General features: G+C 43.6%; 1 protein-coding gene and 1 long non-coding RNA gene across 3 annotated transcripts in view; both read left to right on the top strand.

The window, feature by feature from the left end:
- Positions 1–24,711, top strand: part of tspan4 (tetraspanin 4) — a 287,641-nt gene that overhangs the window by 88,393 nt on the left and 174,537 nt on the right. The window lies entirely within an intron of this gene.
- LOC111947015 lies at positions 21,288–21,700 on the top strand. Its single transcript, XR_002872844.1, has 2 exons — positions 21,288–21,328; positions 21,409–21,700. It is a non-coding gene; the product is annotated as an uncharacterized LOC111947015 (long non-coding RNA).

Below are 24,711 nucleotides of genomic sequence, written 5' to 3'. Positions count from 1 at the left end.
TTCAAAGAATTCTTCTCTCATTGGCTTAGACAAGTAACTTTAATTTCTGCGCCTCGTATGGTTCAGAATAGGCAAACAACACATGATATATTAATTTAGACAGCTTAAAGCTGCTGGTAGCCACAGTTGTGTTCTTCTAGGAGTGAATCAGCTGTTTCCTGTCATTTACAGATCATTTGTTTAGTTGAGCTAGCTTTTTTTCTGACGCTTAATCACACAAGAGATCTCACTAGACTTAATCATGCATAACTATTTGTGTCATATTTGATACATGCATTTATAATAACAGCCTATCTTGTTTCCTTAAAATTCCATTCTATATTACTTGGTCCATGTCTTCGGCCCTTTTAGTTTTAGTTTTAGTTTGTTATTGGTCCACTAGGGGCAGTAGAAGGGCTTTTCCTGCTCATTTTAAAATGGCTGCCTCCGTAAAATCTCAAAAACACTTTTTTGGGGGAAAAGTATAGCTAGTTTTCTAAACATTATGTTGAGAATAACTCATCTACTTTCATTTTTTAAATGACTACTTCCTGTATTTAAAGAATGAATCATTGGTTGATAATTTTTTTTTACAATACAGTTACGCCATGTTAAAATGCATGAATCAAATATTAGACAGTAGGTTAATAAGGTGCTTTTTTTCCTCAAGACAAATATCAATATTTTTTATCTTAACACTGTTGTGGGCGAAAACTCACAAAACTACCCAACACATCTTGATTGATGCTATATATTAAATTTCATTAGAAAATAATATTCCAATATTTTATTGGGTTTCATCAAATTCATGTGTCAATTCTTTGATAGGCCTCACGGATTTGAAGAAAATAAGGTAAAACTTTATTTTCCCGTCTCGGTGTATGAGTGTCAAGTAAAAGACAGAAATAGTACCAAAAATTATGAAGAAATATTAAGTAAAAAGCATATGTTTAGCAAATGTAACAGTATTATAGACTATCATAGAACTCCATCTATCTTTATTTTTGTTGATGTTTGGGTTAAAGGGATCTAAGTCCCCAACGAGAACACCTGGACCTCTTTTTCTTTTCCAGCTCTTCTGAGAGTGAAGAAAGGCCTTTTCCAGGCCAGCTAAGAGGCATAATCTCTGCAGCGGATCCCTAGTTTGTTGTGGAGCCTTCTCCCTGTTGGATCTGTCTGTAACGCCTCACTGGGAAGGCGTCCGTGTGGCATTCTCTCCAGACTGCCTCGACTTGCTTGGAATTTTCTTCCAGATGGCCAAGCTTCACAACCTATCTAAGAGTGAGACGCCAGTCGCCCTACAAGGGGAGCTTATACCTGACACTTTTATCCATGATTTAATCGGCCCAAGTCTACTGCTCATGGCAAGAATTGAGTATAAGGCCATGGCACACACCTATAACATACATTTGCACATTTTCCATGTATGAAATGTTGGACTGTCTTAATACATGCATGATCATATACGTATATCATAAGTGTTTCTTGCGTTTGTCAGTGTGCGCAGATGTCTGACAAGGGTATCGGCCGACGGGTATTTACTTTCAGTTTTGAGCTGTTCAAAATTTTTGGTCGGTTGGGAATTAGTAAGATAAAAATCTCGAAACTGTTAATGTTACTTTCACACCGGCCTTGGCAATATGCATTCAAGCTGCCACTTCCATCAAAAAGTTTGCTGTAAACTCTCGTATACTGTATATCTTCCAATTGTGGCCCGTCTCTAATTGACGTAATTGACAGCCACCCAACTCCTTTAAGATTCACCCATCTTCCTGAGTCGTGCAGACGCCAGGTGTCTGTTGTGCTTGTGTTGTGAGCCAGTGTAGCAATGGCCAAAAACACTCATTTGATTAAGCGTTTAAGAACATTCTGGTGAGCAATCTGCAAGACATTTAGCGCTGGAGCCTAATATCTTCCATGAATGGCGTAAGCAGATGGATGATATTCCGATGATTGCTGCAGAAAAAGGAACAAACTATTTCCTGGTGGACGTGCAAAAAGAGGAATTAGAGGAACTATTTTGAACATGAATTGTTGAGCAAAGTCAGAAAGGTGCGCATTTCTCTAGGAAAATGATCGGCATGACAGAGGATTTTTGATACGAAGGTTAATGCTTTAAATAGAGAAGCAACATTGGCAGCCAGCGCTGATAAGAACATAATACAATGTTCTCATCATTTCAGTAAATCCAGAAATCTTCATCTGGTGTTTTTGTCTGCCCTCCTTGACCGAATTTTACCGCAAAATGAAGCCATTAGCTATCACCATTCTGTCTGCAATGGACCGCAACAAAATTTTTGGACTAAAGATATACGGTCTGGGCATTTCAGGCTTCTGCATTCAAAATATTCGCATTCACACAGGTTTTTAAGTCAGTTTTTGGGCTCTATGTACAAAATGCGCAAATAAAGTTAAACTAGATTGAACTTTGGCCAATCAGGGATTGGTAGTGACAAATGGATGGCGCCCCCAACTTTATAGAAATGGTTAATGGAGGAGACATTAGTAATTGCTGTTTGTGTCTGGCCGGACTTATGTGATACCAAGTCTTTCCAATTTCAGAAAAGAGTTTTGAAAGAAAAAGCCTGGAGCAAAATTCATCAGATTTGCCCTTACCTGCTCGTCCAGTTTGAACACTACATACTAAAAGCGCGTTCTTGAATTTTCTATACGTGCCCGGTGTGACTGTAGCATAAGCATTAAGTGTCTGCAGAAACACAAATACAGGTGGCCACAAACCTCAGGTATTGGATGATTTTTTTTTTTAAATGCCTCAGCATAGACCAGATTCGTCCAGCACATCCAACTCCCATCATCTCCCGTCTGGATAATTGGTGAAGATGTGATATGATGGTCAGAGGGGGCTTTCTTTCTTTAGAATGAAGCAATTACTTTGAATGCTGACTGGCTTCTTGACATTCTTGTAGCTGTAGTGACTACATAAAGAAGAGGTCAAGCTAAGAGGTTGTCACCCTGTCCAAGTGTGGATTTTCAATCAATCGAGGTGTCGAAATGACTAAATTTCTTCATCATGAGGTCTGTTTTTGTCTCTCAAATGAGTGTCCACTTGAGCGAGCCACATGCAGTCTTAAATCAATTGTCTGCTTTTTAATGGAAACATCTGTTCCTGTGTCAAATGAGACCCCAAAAGCTATGATGGATCTTTCATTCATGAAGCAGCTACACCAAATGCTGTGTATCAAAAGTCCCACTTAGTTTTAATTTGGTCCCACCCCCAGCACCTGGTCTGCAGAGGAGGATTCGTTTTTATCATGTTTTTTTTTTTTTAGAACAGGGCCAGAGCTCCCGCCTCTTGGCTGATTGCAGGCAGGTCTGTGTTTGATCGCATCCTACTTCTCAAATGTTTTGCATGCCTTACACAATCAAAGTGGTGGATTTCTGCAAACTACCTACTTTCCTGCATTTCTTTTTTTAAAATCCACCACGTTTTTTTGGCCCCACTTGTACTACTTGGTACACAAGGCTTTTAAAATATTCAGTGATTCCATCTCCTTACCTGTGTATCCAATAAGAAATGCGGTGGCTAAAGGCTCCTTGCTCTGTAGTGACATTGCAAGTGTGTACGCAGGAGAAGCAATTTGAAAACCTTCTTTTTCCCCCCATCTCCTCTTAACATCGCCTTTTTCTTTTTTGCCAGTCTGAGCCGGGTTGAAACTGCTCAAACAAAAGCCTTTCTCACCCTGAAGGGATTTGCATGGAGGCTGGAGATGGGTGGGGATGAGAGGAAAAAAGAGCAGGCACGAGTAAATGCCAAAGGAACAATCGGGAAAGAAATAATGAACAAAAATAATGATTGGAGGTGTGATTTGAGTCGCATTTGAAAAGAGCTAATGATGAAAGGAAAGGGCTGAAGGAGACAAGAAATAAAGTTAATGAACAGAGTGGATAAAGAGACAAAACTTCCAAATATAAAAGAAGGTAAAGAGCAACATAATTATGGAAGAAAGAAAAATATCAGATAATTGTGGGGTCAAGGAGTGCAAAAAGCTTGCAATGTCAGCGAAGTGAAAACAAAATGGCAAACGCTTCTACACTTAAATGAAAAAAGGCAAATATGATGGAATCACCAAAACTGGAAATTTGGACAACTATGAGGGACCAAAACAGTTCAGAAGATGGGGTTGGAAACTAAGGATGTACATTACGGAATTGTGGGGGTGGGGGCAAACTCAACGAAATGTGTTATAAACAGAAGAATTAATCTAAATACAAAAACTTGTTAGTTAAAATGTAACTGTAATTCTAATTACAACAAATATATGTAACATACGCAGTAAAAACTAAAACCAACTTCAGAATTCTGTTGCTTAAAGATCAGTTTGTTTTCTTGGGTCCTCATGTTGTTAACCCTTTCCCACCAGAGATAAATCCGGCGACACTTAACCCTTGTGCTATCTTAGATGACCCCACCCTTACATTGACGTGTTCTCCCTACCATGACAAAGGTGGATAAAGGTGGAAAGATTTCATGCAATCCATGGACACCGGTGAAGATCACAAATCATTGAAGAAACTTGTCTAGTGGGTCTAGATGACCCAACTCCCAATGGTAAAGTGCCTAGGATAGCACAAGGGTTAAACAACACACGCTTTTTGACCTAGTGTAACTCTTTGACCATTAATGCTTGAACATTAGAATACAGTGTTGACACTGATACCGGATACTGGTGCATGTACCAGCAGTTGGAAGAGGCTTGGTTCCAAATGTCAAAGCGGTGTAAATCTTCCAAATCTTGCTCAAGGCTTTTTCTTTCACAGTTCTATCTCAATGGTATTATTAACTTATTAATGGTAGGCACTTCAGTGAATTAAAAGGGACGTAATCCATTCTTCACTATCAAATCAGAGTCACTGATTGGTCAAAGTTTGACCTGGTTTGACTTGGAACGCGTGTTCAACGTTTTGAACACAGGAGCCCAAAACCTGCCGTAAGAACTTTTATGCGACTCGTGAATGCGAGTGTTTTGCACGTAAATTAAACTTCTTTAAGGGTTTGACAGGAGACCCTACTAGTCTGACTAATTCAAGTTAAAAGTATTTGTAGCTCAAGTTGGTTTTGACTCTTGTTGCAGATACTCAGATTAGGAGAGTGAGCTGTGGAGGTTGCTTTTTTGCTAAAATAAGTATTTCTTTGACCTCTCGGCCCAGCCCCTTAGAGTGCTGCATACTGTATCACAGTTTTCCTTACTGTGCAAAGCAGATCTGTGTAAGTTACAAGTTACATTATTTTATAGTCTGATATATATTTTCCCATCTGATTATTGTTATGTCTTTGCCTAATTAGCCTCCAGCAGAGTGCTGTGTATGTTCATGAAAGACAATGGCAAAAAACTATCTCAGACAGACAAAACCAAAGATCCGACATGCTCTATCTTTAAGATGCACTTTAATTTCCTGCCATTTGTTTTATCATCTGATGGAAACATGTTTCTTGAGACACTTGCAATGAGTTCCAACACATGTCAGGGTATTTTTATGCTGAAGGACTGTGGAAAGTGGTACATCTGTTGCTGTAAGAGCGGTCTCAGGGGGGCTGCCTGCTGCTCACCAGCACTGACGGAGTCAGCCACCTGGACTATTTGTCACCTCCCTTGGCTTTGTTGATGCTCTCTGATTATTTCCCTCCAGCTACCCTCCCTTCCTCTTTCTGATTCTATCCATTATCCTTTTTCCCTCACATTGTTGGCCTCCCCATCCTGCATATTGTCATTTTGTTGTAATGGCACCATCCTTGTCTCCGTCGCTGGTCTGGTTTTTTCCCTACTGTCCTCATTGCTGTGCCATACGCCGGCCTTTCTGCTCTTCTTTTCTCCGTCGGCAGCTGATTCGTTATGCCATTGCCATTCGCTCGTACACGTCTCATTGGTCACCGTCTGCTGAGCTTTCTATTACCCTCTCTTGCCTTTTGCCCTCCTTTCCCCTGCCTGGTGTTGTTTGATCTTATACTTTTTGCTTCCAGATATTTGTTTCTCCCCAAACCATGAGGTGTGATTCATCTGTGGAGGCTTTTATCTGTAAAAAGCAAAGATGAGCTGCAGGTTAGGGGTGAGGCACATTACTTTCTTTAACTCGGGTAGGGGGACCGGTTAGTGAGTGCAGGTATCACCGCTGCAGTTGGTCGTTAATGCTAAATGTATTCATTAAAGGACTTTAAAGTAGCAGATAGGATATAACGTCCAATCTTGTGGAGATGTTGCACTCATTTGTTGTATGTTTTTAGTCCATAAATGCATATGTGTATACAGTGGTGGAGCTGGAACATTTCATATGGGGGGTAAGAAGACTTTAGAAAGGTAGAATATGCAAATATGGTATTTTAATGTTCATTTAATGATAATTTACTTGTATTTGTTATTTCAGTCAGACAACTCATGCAGTAATAATAATATTTATTTTCACATACTTTGTTTGGCTTTCACATACTTTGTTTGGCTTTCACATTGTCATGGCTGACGTCGTAGACGTGACTGACCCAGACGCTGAAACCCGGAAGTAACTCACGATCCGAGATGTGGGTTTAGAAGGGGTTTATTTTTACAAGGTTTTTGTGGTTGAATCCTCTTCGGATGGAGACTTATAGTTCTTGGGACGGGCGTAAGGCGAGGCGTGGGCACCGTGGACGGTGGAAACTGCCTGAGGCAGGACGTGGACGCCGAGGACGGCGGGACCAGCTTGAGGCAGGACGTGGACGCCGAGGACGGCGGAACCAGCTTGGGGCAGGACGTGGACGCCGAGGACGACGGAACCAGATTGAAGCAGGACGTGGACGCCGAGGACGGCGGGACCAGCTTGAGGCAGGACGTGGACGCCGAGGACGGCGGGACCAGCGAGGGGCACGGTGGAGAGCTCAGGATGATGAAACCAGCAAGACCAGTGGTGAGGGAACCGGAGTGAGTATAACGAACTGGCGCTGAATTCTGATGAGAAGATCCCTTAAGAAGGCCGGCAGGGTGATGAGGAGATGAATGTCAGCTGGTTCCAATCAGCAGAGCAGGTGCAGGAGCTGAGGGAGGGGGAGGTGAGCTGACAGGCACCGTGACACACATTCCTTTAAGTTAGCATTTCACATGTCTTTAAGATAGCATTTTACATTTCTTTAAGCTAGCATTTCACATTCCTTTAAGCTAGCATTTCACATTCCTTTAAGCTAGCATTTCACATTCCTTAAAGTTAGCATTTCACATTCCTTAAAGTTAGCATTTCACATTCTTTGAGGTTAGCATTTCGCATTCCTTAAGGTTAGCATTTCGCATTCCTTAAAGTTAGCATTTCACATTCCTTAAAGCACATGTGTCAAACTCAAGGCACGCGGGCCAAATGTGGCCCGCCATGTCATTTTATGTGGCCCGCGAGTAGGGCTGTGATGATGACCTCATCACCGTACTTTTTTTTTTTTTAGTTTTTTTTTTGTTGAAAGTCCAGCATATGGTGCGTGATTGAACTATAATACACACATTAAACATGTTCATCTTTGCTGATAATTTACTTTTTCTGCTAGTCCTGTGTTCAGACTTTCCTTCTTTCTTTCAGACTGTTCTCTCCTTCTCTCCCACCGTGCCTGTCACTGTCTGTCTCTGCGCGGCTCTCACTGCCTCTGCTGCACGTGGCACGCGGCTCTCTTTACACACAAGTTGCTTTCAGAAGCACACATCCTCATTCTACAACAGAAGTTTCCATCTCGTGAGGAAATACAACAAATTTACTGCGTTCTAATTATTAATTTCCATTTGCATTCATTTCCGTTACAAGCTGCGTGCGTTCACTGCCGCCCGCCGGAGGATTTTGTGTTGGGGGGTGGGGGGGGGGGGGGGGTTATTACTGTTCTCAGTCACTCTGTAACACCAAACATGAGCGCGCACTGTTAGATTTCCATGAATATCACTACATGTTTTGTTTGGGAACTATTTTGTGCAGCGCAACGTTATGTGTCTGTATAAACAAAGGCAGAGCCTCCTGCTCCGCGTTATTCATGGGTGTCAAGGCCCGTACACACCGGGACGAATATTCGCCAGCCGTTTTTCGCCAGCGTTTTTCGCCATGTTTTTTGTGTTCACACCCAGGCGATTTTCGCTGACGATGAGCCGAGCGAACATGCAATTTCATTCCCTGACATTAGATGGCGCTTAATGTAAAACAGAAATACTCCAGTACACAAGGTGGCGCTGCGCAACTTCACGCTTCTGAAAGTCGCTTTTCACTCAGAAGTAGAGAGCAAGTATTTTCGCGATTGTCAGAATCATACAAAGAAAACATGAATATTTCAAGAATCATACAAAGAAAACATGAATATTTCCAGCACCAGTAGCTCCGCTCCAGTTCCAGCGATGAAGAAATTATTGTTCTGTTGAATGATGAAAGACGCAGGAAAAGACGCCGATTTTGGGTACATCCCATAGTTACCAGAAGACAAGAACATGGGGGGTTTTACCGACTGGTACAAGAGCTGAAAATGTATCATGATCGTTTTCGGGGATATTTTAGAATGTCCGTCATTATTTCTTCGCGGCAGTGTAGATGCTATTTGGCGTCTATCTTCTTCGCTGGTATGTGTGCTCAGAAAGGCAGTATGGTGTTTGAGCGCCCCCCAGTTGTGTTTTACTGTAACTTCAGAAGCTCCTGACACGTGTGCAAAAGCGCCATTCTCATTGGTCGTATAGTTTTTGACGCGGCGCGTCAAACCAAAAAACGAACCCAAAGGCGTTTTTTAAAAAGTGACGCTTTGACGCGTGGCGTTTTTTCGCGTTGGTGTGCAGACTCACATTGGTGCCCTTTGTCTAGTCACGGGGCGTTAAACGTCGGCGAATATCGCGCGCGAAATTCGCCCCGGTGTGTACGGGCCTTCAGGCTCATGGCTACCAGAAAGGTGACAAAGTGTCTGCAGTCTGTTTATTACTGGACAATACATAATATTCTGAGAAGATGTCTGTACCAGAGAGCACAGGTGAAACTCGCGTGCAGCTCAAGAGCGGTCCACTGCAGAGGAATAAACACACACCCCTAACACACGTGTGCGCGCTCCCTCCTCCCAGTCCTACACACGACGCAGCGCGCTCACACAGTCACAGTCAATCTACAACACCTATTTAGTTAGTTCATTAGTTAGATATGTAGTAGTTATTTGTTACTGTTACAGTAACTGTTACAATACGTTGTAATTGTATTTATTTCTGATGCGGCCGCCGGGGGATTTTGTGTTTTTTTTTGGGGGGGGGGGGGGGGGGGGGGGGTTGCGGTTTACCGTGACACCGTGCCCCCTGGTGGTTCATCACCGTGGTGATAAAAAATCCGACACGTCACATCTCTACCGGCATGAGCATAAAAGTTTTTAATTTCTTAAAATAAAAAATGTTGTGTATTTATTCATATCTAGGGGGAGTCAGACTTGAAATATCGGATTGAGCAACTATATATTAGGACTTAAACACTGTCCATATAACCTAACCTGACAGAATCAAATGTAAAAGGATTTATGCTAGAGTAACAAGACAACATATGTTTCTATGCAACTGTAATTGTCACTTTAAAAAGTTATAATAAATAAACAATGAGTTATTAAACATTAAAGAGTAGTTACATTTATTTTTCATTACATTTAGTTACATGTCTAAGTTATATCGGGCCCTTTGAGGACAACCACTATGCTGATGTGGCCCTCGGTGAAAATTAGTTTGACACCCCTGCCTTAAAGTTAGCATTTCACATTCCTTAAAGTTAGCATTTCACATTTCTTAGCATTTCACATTCCTTAGTATTTTGCATTCCTTAGCATTTCGCATTCCTTTAAGGTGGTATTTCACATTCTGTCATGATCTGATCATGTGACGACCCAGATGCTGTAATCCGGAAGGAAGAGACCGGTAAGTAGAAGGTGAGTAATGAGTTTTATTTTGTAGGAGCCAGCGGATCTTGGGTGCTAAAAGGAGCAGAGGCTCGAACGAGGATCAGGCTTTCAAAGTTCTAGGAAGGTGCTCGGTTGAGCCGAGACACAGGACCCAGAGTCAGATTGAAACAGGAGCGTATTGACAGCGGGGTTGTCGGATTTACTTGGCGATGGCGAGCATGGAGTTCTTGACTGTGGCGTGGCTGGAGTTCTTGGCTATGGCATGGCTGGAGTTCTTGGCTGTGGAGTGGCTGTAGTTCTTGAGGAGCGTCGAGGGTAGCAGCTTCTGCTCGAGGAGGTGGAGGACTCAGTTGACTCTCGTGGAAGGTAAGACCTGAGGCACAGCAAAACAAGGTAAGCATAGGAAACTGGGCAAAGGGGCCAGACATAGCTCTAAACGAGGTTAACCACCATCAGTGTTAACAAACTGGCGAAGAATGCTGGAGGTGAGTCTCCTTAAGTAGCAGGTGAGGCGATGAGATGAGTAGTCACAGCTGTGAGTCTGGAGCAGAGCTGGGAGGGGAGGAGTCTGACAGACCACCATGACAAATTCCTTTAAGTTGGCATTTCGTATTTCCTTTAAATTGGCATTTGGCATTCCTTTAGTTGCATGTCTTCCTTTATAGATGGCATTTCACATTCTTTTAGTTTTGGCATAAAACTCTGTGCAATTCCTTGAAACAACTTTCTATAAACTTTAGGGTAATAACTACCCCTAACGGAGCTCACAGGTGGAAGCCGGAGAGGAGAGTGGGGCGAAGAACGCAGTGCTGCAGTAAAGGAGGATGAACAGCTTACACACCTGGACTTAAATAGGACGCTGAACAGGTGAGTTGATTAACTGAACTGCCCTAGGGGAGTAACCGAAGTAAACGTCTGCCTGAGTTGCCTGCCCCGAAATGCTCCCAAGGTCGCTCACTTTTGCAATACTTAAAAAAATGCTTGAACTAAGGATTTCCTAATCTTTGTCGATATTGATACCAATAACTACTCAAAAATTAGGGGCATGTTCCCCTACCTCCCCCATGTATTTCCGCCCCCTTTATGTACAGGAGCAACATTTTTTATTTCTACCACTAAAAACATATATTTTTAGGCAGGGTTTCAACCAAACCCTTAAAAATAGGACGTGTCAGAAAATGTGAAATGTTTTTCTCACTTATGCACAAATCAAAAATTCCAAAAAGAGTGAGGTGTCATACCAGTGATGATGTTCAGGACAGCGTGATAAGCCACTGCAATGTTTTCCAACACAGTTAAAGAACACTTCAAAGGGAAATCAGTTCTTTTGGGTCCTGCGGTTGTGTGTATAAGAAGCAAAATATATTGAAGGCAAAGTTATTTGTCTGGATTTCGCTTCCTGTCCTCTCACTAGCCACACACTCATTTACTATTTATGCTATTCTTGCACAAAGAGAACAGGTGCAATGATTAGAAAAGAAAAATCACACTAACCCAGAATGTATTATTTTATTAAACAGCACTAAAAAATAAAAAACTAAGATACTGTTTTCAATTAAAAAAGCACTGATGGAAAATAGTGGAGAATAGTGACATACACGTGCTTCTAAAGATGAGGCTGTGTTGTTTATGAAGGCAGAATTTAAGTGTTAACCCACGATTGTATCTTCTATAGAGCACTCGATTAGACTTAAATAAAAGTAGTTTTGTTAACAAGTTCTTGTGGCATTTTTTTGATGATTGAGGACATATGTTATGAAAATTACGCGTAAAATTGCATTTCAGAGTATTTGTTGATTCAAATCATGGTAAGTCTGGAGCAGATAAAAGTAGAAAAAATGCCACAAGACCACTTTTGTTGCCCTGGTAATTTTAAGGTGGGGCTGTGAGGCGCTGTAAGTTAGCAGGAGAGCGTGTGAAAAAGTGGATGATGGGGAAGGCGGAAAGCTTACTCTGAGCCAACAGTCCCGCCCACAACTCAGAGACAAATTTCGAATGAACTCCTGCTGCTCTACAGAAACTATGTCCTAGAAATGGCCACCGTTTTTTTTCCCCCTAAACGTTGCATAATCATAATTAAAAGACCCCTGAAAAGACTTTTTAAAATAAATCAAAAGTTGAACCGAGTGGGACTTTAACATGATTTTTTAGGTTCCAGTATGTCTCTTTGTCACTTCAAAACCAGACAATGTTACCGTTAAAGTAAGAGTGACGAGCAAAAAAAGGAACAATTCATAAAACCTTTTTTTAAAGATTGTTTGATCCAAAAGAACATATGAATCACAGCTGAATTGTTTTACTGTAGTGCTGAGTCATAGATCATTTTCCTAATTTCTTCTCACACATGCACATGTTATTAGAAGTGTGTTGGCAGTTCTGTAATTTAGACCTTAAGATCTTAGCAAACATTATGTGTGATACTTTGGGAAACACAAACACAGACACATTGGATTGCAGCATAGATTTAGTTTTTCAATTACCTATTTACAACACCACTGATACACTGGTTGCTATCATATACTTCCTTCTCTGGGGGGTTAAATTTCATTTCATTTCCAGTTCTGCAATAAACTGAAAAAGTCTCAAGAGTAAACCCTGATGGGGACGCCTTTGGTGGCAGCAGTTTTGTCATTGTCTCCAGTATGCCTGTCATCTGTGCTGTCATTTGAAGTCTCTGGGTTTTTCCCCGACTTTCATCTTTCCACGTTTTTCAGTGAATTTCTACAGTGACTCTTTCCGAGTATAGAGGCAGGGTGTTTTCTGAACTCCAAACCACATATTCAGCAGAACTTATGGACTTTTATTTTAAGACTGTGACAAAATATTTCCGACAAATCTGTCTTTTTGGCTGAAGGGTTGACCCAATTTCTTAGAACCTTTACTCAGTGTCATTAAATTGCTCTTCAGGCCGTGTCACGCAGCCATTATGTACACTTTGTTCATATTGCTCAGATGAAAATTGGTTACACGTAAACAGACGTGAAAAAAATGAGAAGTTTTGTTCTTTAGGTTAAATTTTCACAGATGTATCACGAATGAACCACGTTAAAACCACAGAGTAAGTACGGATAAACCACACAAAAAACACGTAAATCAACGTTAGTGAGTTGTGCGTCAATTACGTAATTTGAATGTGATACGCGATGTAAAATTATATATTGGTGGTACATGCATATAAAGTCCATTAGACATACATGGAACGGTCGTAGAAAGCCACAAAATTGTGAATGCATCTTGCAAAAACATGCACAATTGTGCAAGATTTACATAATAATTGCATATACACTATGTAAAATACGCATAAACTGCATAATTCTCAACCGACCATTTTGAAAAACTCAAAAGCGTACTCATGTGAAGACCCGTCGACCAAAACCCTCGAAGGACTCTGTGCTCATCAACAAACGTAAGCAACACTTTACGGATTAGGTATATCACACATGTATCACGAAAGACTGAAATTTCATGTTTAACATGCGCATAAGGACTACAAATACAAAATACAAACATGCAACACACAACTAAACACGAGGTGAAATCAAAAACAAAATGGAGAAGAGGGCCAAGCTGCAGTGGAGACTGTTGCAGCAAGGCTCCCTTCCCACGGTGTGGAAGTCCAAGTGGTGGCTTTAAAGGCTGCCTCCACCAGCTGGTCCAATGGGAGGCCACACCCTTTCCACCACACCTGAAAATAATCACAAACGAAGACATACAAACCCAAAGATCCACAAAACATAGAAAAAAACAAAACCAAATACGGCCACAGCCGTAACATATGTGTATTATCTTTATCATTTCAAATGATCTGACTTCCAAAATACAAGAACACATAATCCTTCTGGAAGAGAAAAATATATCAACAACTAAACTTGGATGAATACGTTATAATTACTCAAAGCTGCCCTTTTCTCAAAGTCTGAAGCCTTCTGGAAACCAGAGAGAACTTTTATCAATACACTATTCACAATAAGTTAAGGATACTGTAAAAAATATTCCGGGGACCTTGTATACACAGTGTTTCACTTCACAGATTTTCTGGATAGAGAGGTAATTTTATTTGGGATGACAGACACACCTTATTTTGTGTTTTTCACAGAATAGTGTGTCTTACTTATTGGGGCCAAAAACCAACAGAAAAAGAAAAGCCTCTTTGTCAAAGGTCAGAGCTCTGCATCCCCCTCTGGTCACATGCGGGTCCGTCTCCAGAGTTTTAGTCACACTACATCTCCCAGCAACCCCAGCATGCTGTTTCTGAGTGCTGCTTACCTGACTCTCATTCGCCAAATCAATCCCAATCTACTCAGGCACTGAACTGAACCTCAGTCATAGTACAACCGATTTAGTCATTGTAGATGGTCCAGTACCTGCACATTCTTACCACAGAGAGATCACAGAACGATCATCATCCCCCAATTCCACCAGCATCCCCCCCGCTTTCTGTTCATGGATGATAATGCTCTAACACATGGTGTCATGATTATTACAGCTCCACTTCGTCCAACAATGACCCGTGACCCATAGAGCAGGAGATGTCGCTGTCAAGCTTTTAATGTGGCAAATGGTGGAGCTGCTATTGACGTGGTCAACTTTAGTCATTTCGATCTATCTTTTTTTTGTCTTAGTTGTCTTAGCATTATCATTCATGAACGCTTTCTGTTCATGGATGATAATGCTCTAACACATGGTGTCATGATTATTACAGCTCCACTTCGTCCAACAATGACCCGTGACCCATAGAGCAGGAGATGTCGCTGTCAAGCTTTTAATGTGGCATATGGTGGAGCTGCTATTGACGTGGTCAACTTTAGTCATTTCGATCTATCTTTTTTTTGTCTTAGTTTTGGGGTAATAAATATCAAACTAATGAAAGTGATGTTTTTTTTCTCATTAGTAATATCAAAGGAAACGTATGTATTTCATTAAAATTCTGACCGAAAGGAAAAAGCACTCATGTAAATAACAATATCCCTAACGAATTGTGAATGGTGTGTGTCTAATTTCCTTTATTAAGAGTCCTTTGTTGAATTAGATAAATTGGTGGCTTCTGTGCTTCTGGCGTCTGTGATGCCTGAGGAATTTATTCTAAATGCTTTTAAAGCAATTTTTTTCCCACCCAACAGGTCTAATATTGCCAACATATAGGGACAATTTTGTTTTCCCCAGAGTAGGTGTGAAGTCTTGAAAAAAAACCCAACAACAATGAAAATTAAAAGATTAACAACAACAAAAAGAAATCAGGTGATGCGAGAAGCGGATGGTAAGGCGTGACTGCTCAGCAGATTTCTTGGCAAACTGCTGTGGCTGGTGAGATACTGCAATCACAATATCAGCAGGGTACAAGCAACAGGAATGGTTCCTGTCACTTCAGCTTGTGAACACTTAAAATCATAATTCCAGCAAATGCTCATAACTTCGGATAGATATGGTAAATAGCGTATACTTGTACAGCGCTTTTCTACCTTCCTCGAAGACATATGGGAGGGCAAGGTGGGAATTGAACTTGCAATCTTTCACTCAGAGGTCAACCGCCCTGCACCACGGCCGATATCTCTAACGTCCATCTTTTTCTCTGCACTGAACATGACATCAATTAGGAGGTCGGTTTAGTCTGCGGATCAAAACGAAAATTACAACCAAGGAGCTCAAAACTAAGTCAATAATTTTAAGTCATCAAACACATGCATACATGCATTTCTGCTGTCCTGTGGTTTTGCCCTGGATATTGTTGACTGCTTGCCCCTGCACCTCTGTCATGCTCCAGCAAGCTCCTCTGTGTTTTCAACTTGTCCAAGCATAGTGGATGTGTGACTTGACTTGGCTGTGTAACACAGCCACTAGGTACATTTTGCGTGTTTTCCACAAACGAAATTTCGGTCTCCCAGGATACATGCATGATATATGTATTACATTAGTGGTTCCTGTGTTCGTCATCCATGGATGTGCACAGATGTCCGTCAAGGGTTCACATAAATTCGGTTTTGAGCTGTTCACAATTTTTTGGTCCCAAATTGCTAATGATTGCACTAATGAACCCCACGGTTTATGTTCTACGTTGATTTACTTCTTCTTTACATGGTTTGTTCATGCTTTATCCGGGGTTTTAACGTGCTTCAATCATGATTCATCTGTAAAGATTTCACGTATCACGTTTTCCATGTATATTCATTTATGACTAATTTTCATCAGATTTAGGACAGCATTACCATTAATTGGAGCATTTGGATACCAGTGTTTACCAGGAACACCAAACAAGAAGAGCCTGATAAAGAGAGGATTATCTATAAGAAGGAACCTTGATGGAAGAGTGAGAATAGCGCTGGAAGAAGATGAACCGAAATGGTGCCTGAGACTGTTCACACTAACCGGCTGTTTTAGGTCTCTGCAGTCGAGCCGTCATGCACATGGATTAAAAATCTTTCTGTCATGGCCTGGCAGCTTCTCCCTCCTCCCCCCTCCTTTCTCTGTTGGACGCGACCAGCTGGATCCACTCACCTCATCTACACCTTCCTTCATAAGCTCCTCCTGGATCATCAGCCGGTGCCAGTTCGTTGTTCCTCCTATGGTGCATAGTCTGGTCAGCTCATGTTTGTTGTCTCAGTTTCAAAGAACCAAGCTCATGTTTTTGTCTTCGCTCTGCTTCAGGACTTTAACCTTCCGGATCCTCACCTGGTCGCAGTCCTTCCACGTTGCAGTCATGCCAACCCTGAAACCTCCAGCCAGCCGCCTCGCCTCGCCTTGCTTCAAGCTTCGCCCACGCCATCTCAAGTAACCTCCAGCCTGCGTCTCGTCTTGTCTGGATTCAAGCCTCGCTCTCGCCGCAGTTCATCCTCGAGGAGATTCCCGCTCAAGATTTCCACCAGCCTGCTCACGCCCTCTCTGCCTGAGGAAGGAAGCCCTGTCAATCTCACGTTCAAATTAAACCACTTAATACTTACCGTTGTGTCAAGTCTCATTCCGGGTTCCAGCATCTGGGTCATTCCGGAACTCTCGTTCGAATCATGACAGAACGAACTGGCCAAACACCTGACCCAGCTGACCCGGAGGGACTTCGTCACGCCATTGCCTTCCAAGGTAACTTGTTGAATCGCCAAGCTGACGCTTTGACGCAAATGTCCTCCGCCCAGCAGGAACTATTTCGCCGTCTCGACGGCATAACGCAATCACTAATGGAACTGACCGGGCAAACCACTAACCTCGCCTCCGGTGCCGCCTCCACTTCTTCCGGCAACAGTGCCACTTCCGCTTCCCAGTTTTCCCCGGAAAACGTCCGTCTACAGCCGGAACCCTTTTTCGGGGATGTTTCTGCCTGTGGAGGGTTCCTACTACAATGTGACCTGATTTTCCAACAAGCTCCCAGGTATTATCATGCCGATCACGCTCGCATTTCATTAATAGTAAATTCTCTCCGCAGTAAGGCGCTGCAATGGGCTCAAGCCTTCCTGGCCTCTCATCCCATCACGCATCTCCCATTCGAACGCTTCCTGGGAGAATTCCGTCTCGTCTTCGACCGACCCCGAAGGCAGGAAGAAGCCACCCGGCGGTTGCTAAGTCTCAAACAAGGCAACCGCCCGGTAAGCGAACACCTCATAGACTTTCGAATTTTTGCTGTCGAGGCTGGATGGCCGGATCCCGCGCTCAAGGGAATTTTTTACCAGTCCTTGAATGAGCGCATTAAAGACCACCTTTGTACCCAGCCAGAGACGGACACTTTTGAAGAACTCGTCACAGCCGCCTTAAGGTCAGACCTTCGCCTCCGGGAACGCCATACTGAGCAGAAAAGTAAGCCTCCGTCATCCCTTGTCAATTCCGTTCGTCACTTACCTCTGGTTGCTCCAGCTAAACCAGCTTCACTTCCTGTTAGACTAGAAGAACCCATGCAAATAGGTCACTCCAAGCTCTCCCTAGAGGAGAGAAAGACACGTCGTGATGAGGGATTATGTTTTTACTGCGGGCAGGCGGGTCATCAGGTCCCACAATGCGCTGTTCGTTTAAATTCCCCGAACCCCCCGTTAAGTGACAGGCCACGGGGGGTTAATTCTGAAACTTTTCATGTTCCCAAGTTTCTGTATGTTCCTGTCAAGATCTGTAATCAGAGCAAGATTTTGGAAACCAAAGCACTTATTGACTCTGGGGCCGAACATAGTTTAATGGACCAAAGTCTCGTTCATGAACTCTCCCTCCCTGTCGAAGTCCTCGACAACGCTGTAAATACTGCAGGGCTGGGGGGCAAACAATTGTCACGCATCACCAAACGTACCGGTCCGGTTCTCGTTTTTACCTCCGGTAACCACCGGGAGTACCATCACTTCTTCATCACCCAATGTCCGCAGACACCCTTAATTCTCGGGTTCTCTTGGCTCCAAAAGCACAACCCCTGTTTAGATTGGGGGTCATCCCGCGTTTCCAACTGGAGCACCTACTGTATGGCTAATTGTCTGCAGTCGGCTGTACCCCACACCAAGTTACCTGACCCAGGGTCTAATAAAGAAATCGATCTGACTAACATACCCACCTGTTACCATGACCTACGTTCTGTTTTCTGCAAATCCAGGGCTAGTGCCTTACCTCCACATCGTCCGTACGACTGCGCCATCGAGTTGCTTAATGGAGCACCTCTCCCTAAGAGCAAATTGTACAATCTTTCTGGTCCGGAGAAGAGCTCCATGGAGGCTTATATTCAGGAGGCACTATCCCTGGGTCACATACGTCCTTCTTCTTCTCCAGTCGCTGCTGGTTTCTTTTTTGTGGAGAAGAAGGATAAGACCTTGCGTCCGTGTATTGATTTTAGAGAATTAAACCAGATCACAGTCAAAGAGAAGTACTCCCTACCGTTACTCGAGTCTGTTTTCAACTGCGTTCAGCAAGCTATGATTTTCACGAAGCTGGATCTCAGGAACGCTTATCACCTTGTACGCATGCGTGAAGGTGATGAGTGGAAAACGGCGTTCAACACTCCGTTGGGCCACTTTGAATACCTAGTGATGCCGTTTGGTCTCACCAACGCTCCTGCAGTGTTCCAGCGGTTGGTGAATGACGTTCTCAGGGATTTTCTGAACCGGTTTGTCTTCGTGTATCTCGACGATATTCTTGTCTTTTCCGCCAACGAGACACAACACGAACATCACGTCCGTCTCGTCCTAGAACGACTTCTCGCCAATCAGTTATTCGTCAAGGCCGAGAAGTGTGCTTTCCACGTTTCCTCCGTCCCCTTCTTGGGTTATATCATTGAGGCGGGTAATATCCGCCCCGACCCTGCCAAGATCGAGGCCGTCGTTCAGTGGGAGACACCCCAATCCCGCAAGAAACTCCAACAGTTCCTTGGGTTCTCTAATTTCTACCGTCGTTTCATTCGGGATTATAGTACCATTGCTGCTCCCCTCACACGGCTTACTTCCACCAATCGCCCCTTCATCTGGGACCCTGCCGCTGATGCCGCTTTCAAACGGCTCAAAACCCTTTTCGTATCCGCTCCTATCCTCATTCAACCCGATGTGTCCAAGCAATTTATTGTGGAGGTCGATGCCTCAGACTCTGGAGTGGGAGCTGTGTTATCCCAGCGCGAGGACAGTACCGGGAAGCTCAAACCATGCGCCTTCTTTTCGCGCAAGTTAAGTCCAACGGAACAAAATTACGATGTGGGCAATCGTGAATTGTTGGCGATCAAGCTCGCGTTGGAAGAATGGCGCCACTGGCTGGAGGGGGCGGAACAGCAATTCATCATCTGGACCGACCACAAAAACTTGGCTTACCTGCGCAGTGCTAGACGGCTCAACTCACGCCAGGCCAGATGGTGTCTATTTTTCGATCGTTTCAACTTTATCATCTCCTACCGACCGGGCAGTCGTAACGTCAAGCCGGATGCCTTGTCTCGGATTCACTCCATCACTGAAAACCGCACGGACTCTACCATACTGCCTACGTCATGTTTTGTAGGGAACCTCACTTGGGAAATCGAATCCAAGGTGCAGCAGGCCCAGAATGAGATCCCCGCCGGGGTCGTCAGTCCTTCGGGCACTCTCTACGTTCCTGACTCCCTCAGGTCCGACGTCCTCGCCTGGGGTCATACCTCCCGTATTGCCTGCCACGGTGGGGTTTATCGCACCATTCGTCTCCTGAGGCGTCGCTTCTTCTGGCCCACCTTAGAACGCGATGTGAAGGAGTACATTGCTGCCTGCACCACGTGTGCCCGCTCAAAGACCTCCAACAGACCTCCCTCTGGTCTTCTGCAACCCCTGCCTGTCCCGAGCCGCCCCTGGTCCCACATAGCGGTGGACTTTGTTACAGGGCTACCACCTTCTCACGGCCACACAGTTATACTCACCGTCATTGATCGCTTCTCCAAGGCCGCCCAGTTTATCCCTCTCCCTCAGTTGCCCACCGCTTCCGAGACCGCCGACGCCCTCGTCGATAACGTCTTCAGGCATCACGGTATACCTTGTGACATTGTCTCTGATCGTGGTCCCCAGTTCACGTCCCAGGTCTGGAAGGCTTTCTGCTCTGCCCTGGGGGCCACGGTCAGTTTGACCTCCGGTTACCACCCTCAGGCTAACGGCCAAGCGGAGCGGGCCAATCAAGAGCTGGAGGCCGCTCTCAGGTGCCTGGCGTCCCAAAATCAATCTGACTGGTCAAAGTATCTGGCTTGGGCAGAATATGCCCACAACAATCATTCCTCCACCGCCACGGGCTTGTCCCCTTTTGAGGCCTCTCTGGGTTACTCACCCCCACTGTTTCCTTCCCAGGAATTGGATCTGGCGGTGCCCTCGGTCCAGCTCCATCTTCAACGTTGTCGGGACATCTGGCTTCAGACCAGGGCCGCCCTTCTCCGTACCGCCGAGGGTAACCGCCAGATAGCCAACCGCCACAGGGGGGTGAGTCCAGATTACCAACCTGGTCAGAAGGTGTGGTTGTCCTCCCGCAACATTCCCCTCCAGGCTTCGTCCCGTAAATTATCCCCCAGGTTTATTGGTCCCTACACCATTGAGCGGGTCATCAACCCCTCATGTGTTCGACTTCGTCTCCCGGCTGCCCTACAGATCCACCCAACATTTCACGTGTCACAGATCAAACCGGTCTCTGAGAGCCCGTTGTGCCCGCCGTCCACTTCCCCGCCACCCGCCCGTACCATCGATGGGGCTCCCGCCTTCACGGTCTCTGCTGTCTTGGACGTCCGGCGTCGTGGTCGTGGGGTCCAATTTTTGGTGGACTGGGAGGGGTATGGTCCGGAGGAACGTTCGTGGATCTCGCGTTCGCTCATCCTGGACCATACCCTCATCGACGACTTCTACGCTGCCCATCCTGATCGTCGCCCTGGACCGCCTGGTGGCGGTCGTTGAGGGGGGGGTACTGTCATGGCCTGGCAGCTACTCCCTCCTCCCCCCTCCTTTCTCTGTTGGACGCGACCAGCTGGATCCACTCACCTCATCTACACCTTCCTTCATAAGCTCCTCCTGGATCATCAGCCGGTGCCAGTTCGTTGTTCCTCCTATGGTGCATAGTCTGGTCAGCTCATGTTTGTTGTCTCAGTTTCAAAGAACCAAGCTCATGTTTTTGTCTTCGCTCTGCTTCAGGACTTTAACCTTCCGGATCCTCACCTGGTCGCAGTCCTTCCACGTTGCAGTCACGCCAACCCTGAAACCTCCAGCCAGCCGCCTCGCCTCGCCTTGCTTCAAGCTTCGCCCACGCCATCTCAAGTAACCTCCAGCCTGCGTCTCGTCTTGTCTGGATTCAAGCCTCGCTCTCGCCGCAGTTCATCCTCGAGGAGATTCCCGCTCAAGATTTCCACCAGCCTGCTCACGCCCTCTCTGCCTGAGGAAGGAAGCCCTGTCAATCTCACGTTCAAATTAAACCACTTAATACTTACCGTTGTGTCAAGTCTCATTCCGGGTTCCAGCATCTGGGTCATTCCGGAACTCTCGTTCGAATCATGACACTTTCCATCCTATCACCTGAGGCCTTTCATTCTACCAGTCAGCTGCCTTCTTGTTGCTCTGCCGTTCTCCAAATACAAACCTTACAAGTACAATGCAAATCAATTTCACTGAAAATTTCAAGAGTGTAAAAAAAAATCCCTCTTTACTAGATTGTAACTCTTTATCTCCCCTCTTGATGACTCCTGTGCTCTGAAGTCTCAGTGAAACTTCACTTGAGAGCATATTTTTTCAAATCAAATGAAGCCATCTAAGCTCTGAGAAAAATCATTAAAACTAAGCCTAAGCTGTTATAGTTTTACGGTCAAGACTTCCAACCTTAAGCTTAGATGCAAATCATATAAATAAAACAAGTATTCCATTGTGGCTTTTTTAATTGGTGAGTTGCATAGCAACTAACATGAAGAATGTGGATTACTGTGATACTTGCAATCATAGTGATACTTTATTTAAGGTTTATTGCAGGATGACACGCCTGATCAGACAAGGAAGGAAGAGATAGCACTTTCATAACCAGTGTTCACCAATGGAAAGACTGCACCTCATAGCTCACAGACTGGATCTAGAAACAACACCTGAGGGACTAGAAAGCAGGTCTGACCCACTAAACTCACTAGAAACCTTACAGGGAATGAGTGGAGAGAAACTCATATTTAAACTGAGCTTAATGAGATTTGGCACAGGTGAGCAGGGAGCTTTAGAGACAAAGACAATCCAGAAAGAGGAATGAACAAAAACACACAAGCACCAATAGACTGCAGGACACAAGCACATGCAGTGTTTTCATTATTCCCAAACAATTACTTGATCTTTTTTTTGTTCATGTGTTCACATGAACACGATTTAATGTCTGAGGCATGGTGGTGGTTCAATGTTAAGTCAATGTAAACACACAGTCGGGGTCCTTTTTGAGCAGGTGGCTCAGAGTATTTCGTAAGTGACACGGCACAGCAAAAAGAGTTAAAAAACCCAAACTTTGTGTCTATCAATCAGGAACTTAGCTTTAAGTGATGATGATGTGATCAGTGGGTGAGTTTAATAGATGATGCCGTTTGTGTACATCTCAAACTTCACCCTGTATGGCTCACTACATGAAATAATTGACAGAAAATTCAGTTTTGGAGGAATTAAGATTTTTTATTAACATTTAATAAAAATCCACAAAAAATTGCAATACATTTTAATGAGATAAAGATGGTCTCAAAAATGATCAGTTGGTTGATTTGTCAGTTTTTGCTCACAACAGTGTTATTTTATAACACAAAAATATTGACATGATTATTTACCTCAAATTTGATCCACACAGATTTAAAATGACGTAACTTTATTATAAATGGTTGATTATTGACAAATTTTACATTCTGTCAATACAGAAAGTAGTAATTTTTAAAAATAAATAACAAGAGATGAGTTACTCTCACCAAGAAGTTTAGAAAATTAGCCTAACTTTTCCCACTAAAATTGTTTGAGATTTCGTGGAAGCAGCCATTTTGAAATGACCAGAAAAAGCCCTTCTGCTGCCCCTAGTGGCACGAAGATGAACTACAGGGCAGTTTGAATCATGTTAGTAAGCTTTGGGTCTCAAAAATGCATGTATTACATATGCTATGAAGGGTGATATAGGTTTTATGATGTTTTCGTTATATTTGCATTGAGATAAGAATTAAAAGTTCCTTTCCATTGTTTTTTTTTTTTGTCCTTCTGCGGACCAGTGTGGGACAGCAAGTCATCAAACTGAGTCACAGAGAGACGGAAGTACCGTTGAAAGTGGCCGTCATTCAGACACAGCTTCTGTAGGAGATGGTGAACCTGACTGGACTGGGAGGATATTTGAATGATCTCGTGATTTCAGACATGGCGCCTTTGCAGCGCTCTCCAAAACAAATCAATCTGAGCAGCTGTCTCAACATCATCCATGTCTTCCAAAATGTAGCATTGAGCCAGTGAAAAAAAAAGGTTAGCTGTAGCTCCTCCCAGATCCAAATGTTTGTGCTAATTAGAAAATACACTTTTGAACATGTGAATAGTAGCGAATTCTCGACTCATAAAATTGCGTTGGAGTAAACGCATCTTAAGAAACATGACAGTGAGGACATAATCATTTCAGTTAAAAAACAAGAATTAAAAAAAAAAAATTGCTGCATGTGTTTAGCTGTTGTTAACGGTCATATGGAATTTTTACACCCAGACGTGTTGTAGATTTGTTGGTAGACCCAATTGAGAACTGCTGAGGTAGTTTGGAAAGTTCATAGTAAATAGCATTTGCTGCTGAAATAAAATGAGATATAAAAAGAGTTGATTGGTTTTCACACTAGTTTACGTTTGCATAAGCCTCTATTAACCTCTCACTCCTGCCACTGCTGTAGTGGTGGGTGATGGGGTGGGATCAGTGCTGGCGTTTGTGTCCATCATTTCAAAGTCATTAAGCCTGATGATTGTTCTGTGCAGTTTTGAAAAAGTCAGGTCACATGAGGGCAGTTGACTGCACCAGGTGTGTCTTAAAGAGCAAATACTAGCCCCCTGTAATGGCCTAATATTTCATAGTTATTAACTCCCACTGCTTTTATCATTAATCAACAAGATTCATGGGTGGGTTCAGAGACACTCACAGCCTTTCATAGCTTACTCAATCAAAATCTAAACACCAGCGAGTGATTATTTTCTCCTCATAAGAGCTTTTGTGGAATTTGTGAATGGTAATGTGGAAGTATATGAAAATATTTCCCTGTTTTAACAGTTTCTTTGAAAGATTTCCCATAAAAATGTGTGGGTAAAACTAATAACACTGCCATACAATCATCCCAACCATACAGAAAGCCTTACAATAACACAGTGAGGCTCCAGTAAACACTTGAAGAGGAACTGCTGCATTTCTCGAGGTTTATAGATTCAGGTGATATTAAAATGCATTGGAGCAAGGGGTGATACATTATAGTTATTCGC

The sequence above is a fragment of the Oryzias latipes genome, chromosome 3, assembly GCF_002234675.1.
Source record: "Oryzias latipes chromosome 3, ASM223467v1".
NCBI classification, from domain to species: Eukaryota; Metazoa; Chordata; class Actinopteri; order Beloniformes; family Adrianichthyidae; genus Oryzias; species Oryzias latipes.
This window is presented reverse-complemented; position numbering and strand designations above follow the sequence as displayed.